Below are 6,725 nucleotides of genomic sequence, written 5' to 3'. Positions count from 1 at the left end.
GATATCGTATCGAAAACATTGTATCGTATATCGTATCGAAAATATCGATATGAAAGAATTTCATATCGTTATCGTACCGAAAGTTTCGATATATCGAACTTTCGATATGGATAATATCAATATCGTTATCATATCGATATTTCGATATATCGTACCGAAATTCAATATATCGAATTTCGGTACGTTATATCGAAATATCGATATCATATCGAATACCTGTATATCGAAAATTATAATTTCAAAACTTAAAATTCACACAAAAATTAATAAAACTTCAACACAATAAAATTAATAGTGTTCTTATCTCCATAACCAAAATACAACACAACCAAGTACAAAAAAACACACCATAAAGTTTGAACAAACTCCATCACAATAATTAGCAAAAACTAGTACTCCCTCCGTCCCATTAAATATGCAACATTTGCTTTTTGGCACGAGATTTTATGTAGTGTTATTTTGTGAGTTAATGAAGAGAGAGTAAAGTAAGAGAAAAGAAAAAGTAGAGAGAGTATTGTTTCCATTTTTATAAACGTTTCATTTTTAATGGGACAGGCCAAAAAGGAAAACGTTTCATTTCTAATGGGACAGAGGGAGTAGTTGTCTTGATCTTGATTCTTGAACACCAAACCCTTCATCTTGTCGAAATCATCTAGAAATATTAACCTACATAATCCAAGACCAAGAGAGATGAGAGATTAGAATTGAACAATAAAATGGGCATATACAAATTAGATATACAACACAAAGAAGTGGACATTTAATTGACAAATTACAAACACAAAATTAAGACTAATACCTCAATAGTAGCATGTAATTCATGATCTGGGTTTGGTATTATTCGACGATTCCAAAGTGAAAACCTTCAGATCACCTCCAGTATCGCAAAGATCAATGACAATAATGTTCCTTTCTTCATCCGCCATCAGCTTCAAACCAACTCCTGAGTCGTCGGACAAGTCCGACGGTGAGACTCGATCATCCGCGCCCCCGTCAGTTTGTGGAGCGTCTACGCCGGCGGCCTTCCCATCACTACCAGCCACCCACGGTTCCTTCCCCTCCATCTCTGTCGCACTACCGCCGCGATCGTCGCCCCACCGTGAGGAGCAACCATGGCGGGAACCCTAGGTTTTGGGTTAGCCGCCACGCGCTTAGTGCGTCCACAACTGGTGAACGACGACAACCCCTAACCCGATCACCTCTCTCAGAACTGACACAGACCATACCGGACTGGAGTTGGCCGGACAAACCAGCTCCGGTGAATGAAAACGAAGGAAAAACGAACAAACCCTACTGAACCCTAAAATGCGCCGCCACACCCAGCCGCCGCCACAGGTCTCCACCGCTCGGCGCCCGCCCAACACCCAACACCTCCAGACCTCCCCGATACAACCACGACACGACCTCACCGGAAGGGACGGCCGGTCGCCTGAAAACGTGAACAAACTCGACGGCGCACCAGAATTGAAGAAAACGACAAAAAGAACCCTAACGACGCTAAAAACCTAAAACAAAATCGGTGGAAAATAAGAACAAGACACGAGGAATCCAATGAAATAATCTGGAACGAATTTCGACGGGTAAAACTCAAGAAATCAGCAATTTCTGCATGACAGAAATCGAAAAGCCTAAAGTTTGTAGGTTTGTAGGTTAATTTATTTTCTCCTATTTTGATACTCCTTTGCTTGCTTGTTAAATATTGTCCACATTTGGTAAAATAAAGAAATATGCAGAAAAGTGAGTGAAAAAAGTTATGGTGGGATGTAGGTTTCACATTAATAGATTCATTTTATAATAGATAGTGAGTGTAACGAGTTACGGAAAGTGAAAGCTATTTATCAAAAATGGAGAAAAGAAAAGTGGACAACATTTTGCAGGCAGACTAAAATGACAAAATTGGACAACATTTCACGGACGGGTGGAGTACTCAGTATGCTCCCTTTATCCATGATTTGAAAATTTATTTTGTTATTTTGAGATGTCCGTAATTGAAACAATCATTTACGTTATTCTATTTTTTGTATGTGGATCCCTCATTCCGCAAACTCTTTTTTACTTTAAATCTATTATAGAACTAATATTAAAAATCAGATTTATTCTACTTACTATACCCTCCGTCCCAACTAAGTTGAGTCATTTCCTTTCTTGATTAAAAATAAATCATCTCATACCTCTTACTTTTTTTTCATGACCTACTTTACTCTCTCTTTATCTTTTATCTCTCCAACTTTTCAATACAATTTCTTAATCTTTGTGCCCAATAGTTTTGTATCAACTTAATTGGGATGGAGGGAGTGTTTTCTTTTACAATATGTCACCAAGTTAAAAATGTTCTTAAAACTCGTGCCAAATTAAAATGACTTCGTAAATGGTGATATTACATTAGGGGTGGGTCGATACGAGATATCGTATCGAAAACATTGTATCGTATATCGTATCGAAAATATCGATATGAAAGAATTTCATATCGTTATCGTATCGAAAGTTTCGATATATCGAACTTTCGATATGGATAATATCAATATCGTTATCATATCGATATTTCGATATATCGTACCGAAATTCAATATATCGAATTTCGGTACGTTATATCGAAATATCGATATCGTATCGAATACCTGTATATCGAAAATTATAATTTCAAAACTTAAAATTCACACAAAAATTAATAAAACTTCAACACAATAAAATTAATAGTGTTCTTATCTCCATAATCAAAATACAACACAACCAAGTACAAAAAAACACACCATAAAGTTTGAACAAACTCCATCACAATAATTAGCAAAAACTAGTACTCCCTCCGTCCCATTAAATATGCAACATTTGCTTTTTGGCACGAGATTTTATGTAGTGTTGTTTTGTGAGTTAATGAAGAGAGAGTAAAGTAAGAGAAAAGAAAAAGTAGAGAGAGTATTGTTTCCATTTTTAGAAACGTTTCATTTTTAATGGGACAGGCCAAAAAGGAAAACGTTTCATTTTTAATGGGACAGAGGGAGTAGTTGTCTTGATCTTGATTCTTGAACACCAAACCCTTCATCTTGTCGAAATCATCTAGAAATATTAACCTACATAATCCAAGACCAAGAGAGATGAGAGATTAGAATTGAACAATAAAATGGGCATATACAAATTAGATATACAACACAAAGAAGTGGACATTTAATTGACAAATTACAAACACAAAATTAAGACTAATACCTCACCATTTGGTGGATCAACTAGTAGAAGATATCAAAATATCAGATATTAGCAGATAGTTTAATGAAGTGAGTTTCATATCAATGTTATCAAATGAATTAATAATTTAAACTATCTACTTTAGCAAAATGAGAGCTCTTCAAACACAAGCTAAAATCAAAGTCTAGAACAATAGACCAATCCTGTCATATATTCTCATGTAGTACTACTTATGAACTCAATCACAATTTATAAATCAAAGTCTATAATAATAAGACCGATCCAGTCATATCTACTCATATAATTTACTTACGAACTCAATCTCAATTAAGAATCCTAATGGCTACCGCATATCAGATAGCAACCAAATTTAATATTAATACCTCATCATTTGGTGGATCAACTAGTAGAAGATTAATTTGGAGAACCATCTCGAGTCTCTTGAGTAATGGTTGAGTGACTTGAGCATAAAAAGAAACATAAAATGGAATTAATCATATATGACAAATAAAGTTTATAAATTAAAGAAACACTTACTTTTTTCGATTTCTTCAATTTCTTGATAAAAAGCAAGGTCATCATCGATCGGATCCTTGTATAAGCTAAAATCATCCGCTTTGAGCCAATCATTGGTGCACACCAATGTCTCAACCATTTTTAGACTCAAACTAGTCCTAAAAGGATCTACAACTCTTTTGCCCAAGCTAAAAGCGGATTCACTAGCTACGGTTGAGCTTGGAATTGCAAAGATATCTTTTGCAATGAGCGAAAGGATTGGATACCTTGTTCCACTTCCTTTCCACCATTCTAAATGATCAAAACAGGGATTAGATCGCTTCTCCATCTCATCGGCTAAGTACTTATCCACTTCATTAGATATCTGATTTAGTTGGTCTTGAGAAACTTCTTCTTGAACTCCATTACCACTATTTTCTGGAAGTGGTTTCTGAGTAACCAACTCACTCCCTTATACTCAACCCACAAAGTCACCAAGTCATTTTTAAATCGGTCACACAACTCTCGAACCTCTTGGTTAGAATCTCCAAATCTCTTCAATTTATTCACACTAACTTGAAGCATTTTCAGCTTGTTCCTCGGGTCCAAAACATTGGCAATAAAAATTACTGGATTCATTTTATTCCAATCACCCCTGTACTTGTCAAATTTCACCTTCATTGCTTTTGCAACCTCTGACATAATCGGATCCGAATCATCACATTTTTTTCAATCTCGATTTTTAGAGCAAACATAGACACAGAAATCATTTGGGATGTAGGAGTTTTTGATGCACTTAACTCTAAAGTGACATCATAAAATTTTTTGAGAAAATGAACAAATGCTTTTGCATTATCCCAATCCTCTTTAAGTGGAGGTCCCATTCTTTGTTTACCCTTGTCATCCTTTTCATCAAAGTATCTCATGAAAGGAATCCATTCGTCAACCATTCTTTCAAACACCCTTCTATATTTCAATGCAACATCAAGCATTTTATATGTTGAATTCCACCTCGTTTTCACATCCATGGGCATCGTTGACATACAAGAAAACTTAGCTAGTACCGCATACTCTCTAAATTTACTCAATCTAGAAGGGGAAGAATGAATAAACACAACAACATTTCTTATAGACTCAATTGCATAATTAAGCTCCTTTAATCCATCCTTGACAATCAAGTTGAGTATATGGAAGCACATCTCAAATGCAAATACTTTCCATCAAATTGCAATGTGTTTTCAATATGCAATCTTTTCTTCAAATAATCAATCGCAATATCATTCGAAGAAGCATTATCAACCACAATGGAAAATAATTTTTCTATCCCCCATTCTCTCAAGCAAACCTCAATCATCTTGCATGACTAGTGATTTTCGTGAAATTAATTATTCTCTTATGTAATTTCCAATCATTATCTAGAAAGTGAGCAGTGATGACCATGTAATTGATATTCTGAACTGATGTCCATGTGTTTGTATTAATACTCACTCTCTTCCCATTGAGCACACTTTTAATCCTCTTCTTCATATCTAAAAACAATTCAAAAACCATACCTGCTACCTTCTTTCGGTCGGGAATTCGAAACCTTGGTTCTAATTCATGGACAAGCGCAACGAATCATTTTCCCTCAACAGCCCGAAAGGACACTTCATCTGTAATAACATATTCCGTGACCTTCAACTCACACCTTTTTTTATTAAAAGAATGAGGCACTATTTGACTTCCTTTTCCCATAGTCTCCTTTGTCAACACAGTTTGGCCCTTGTCATTTCCACTCGCAGGATAAAATGGACTTAATTCACACTTCTTCTCCAAGTGATACTTCAGTCCAGTAGTACTCACAGTAAGAGTTGGTACTTCAGATTTGCAGTAGTTGCATATCCCTATTTTTCTTTCTCCTTGACTCGTTTTCTTCATTGTTTTTCGAAGTGCTTCCAATATTGACTTCTACCTCTCTTTATAGGAGCTAAAGGAGGTTTTTCTGAGGAATCTTCTGCTGCTGATCGTTTTCTACTAGTACCCTCATCATTTGTGAAAGCGCTTTGTTGCTTTGATGGTTCAGAAGTAAGTGGCAGTGGATGCGAATGAGAAGCTGTTGATTCCATTCTGAATAAATAACAATAAAGTGAATATCTTATTTTTATGAATAAGCAGCAATAAGTTGAAAGAGGTTTCCAACACTACAAAATCAAATATATTGGGTTTGAAATCAAACTGTCGAAATAGTTTCTAAACCATTTCCTTTAACAAATAAACTAGATAATGTTTAGTGAAAATGATGAGATATTGCTCCTAATTCCTTAATATCTACACATATTGAAGACATATTGAGAACGATTGGATTTGGAGTATACTTAATACTTTTCGTTTATGATGTTGATGCATTCATATTTAATCACTACTTAATTAAACCCATTGCAAACAAATAGCATACCATATTTGTACAACAACTTGGTTTCAAATAAAAAGTGACCGACTTAATTTGTTAAGATAATTAAAGAATGGAATCATCTTGGAAGTTTATAAACCATGAAATTGCTTATACATGACATAAATTAAAATACTCACTTAATTACTTTGAGTCTACTGGAGCTGAAGCCTGAAGGGCTGTAGAATATAGGAGCGGCAGTACTTTGAGTCTACTGGAGCTGAAGGGCTGTAGAATATAGGAGCTGCAAGCCTGCAGCCGCTCGCCGGAGATAAGAGATGCGGTGGGGAGCGTGAGAGAAGCTGGAGGACGTCGCCGGAGATGGACCGTGGAGGCGTGGACGACCAATTGCGAGAGAATCGTGAGAATGAGAGCGACTAAGCGAGATTGAGAGATAGACGGCGTGAGGTGAGCGATAGGGTTCCAAATCCTAATTGTTTCATATATATATTTTCTAAATATATTAATGAATTAAATGGATTTATATTTATTTATAATTTTAAATTTTAATGTGTATTGAATTTCAATATGTTTCGATATATTCGAATATTCGATATAAAACGATATATCGAAAATATCGATATATATCGTATATTCGATATAAAACGATATATCGCGATAT

General features: G+C 35.4%; 1 long non-coding RNA gene across 1 annotated transcript; it reads right to left on the bottom strand.

The window, feature by feature from the left end:
- Positions 1 to 2,665: 2,665 nt before the first annotated feature.
- LOC121799293 lies at positions 2,666 to 6,515 on the bottom strand. Its single transcript, XR_006050237.1, has 4 exons — positions 6,244 to 6,515; positions 3,718 to 5,781; positions 3,564 to 3,640; positions 2,666 to 3,068 (listed from the first exon to the last, which is right to left on the bottom strand). It is a non-coding gene; the product is annotated as an uncharacterized LOC121799293 (long non-coding RNA).
- Between the last annotated feature and the right edge of the window lie 210 nt (positions 6,516 to 6,725).

The sequence above is a fragment of the Salvia splendens genome, chromosome 4 (genome assembly GCF_004379255.2).
Source record: "Salvia splendens isolate huo1 chromosome 4, SspV2, whole genome shotgun sequence".
NCBI lineage: Eukaryota > Viridiplantae > Streptophyta > Magnoliopsida > Lamiales > Lamiaceae > Salvia > Salvia splendens.
The sequence above is the reverse complement of the archived record's forward strand: the minus strand, read 5'-3'. Positions and strand labels throughout refer to the sequence as shown.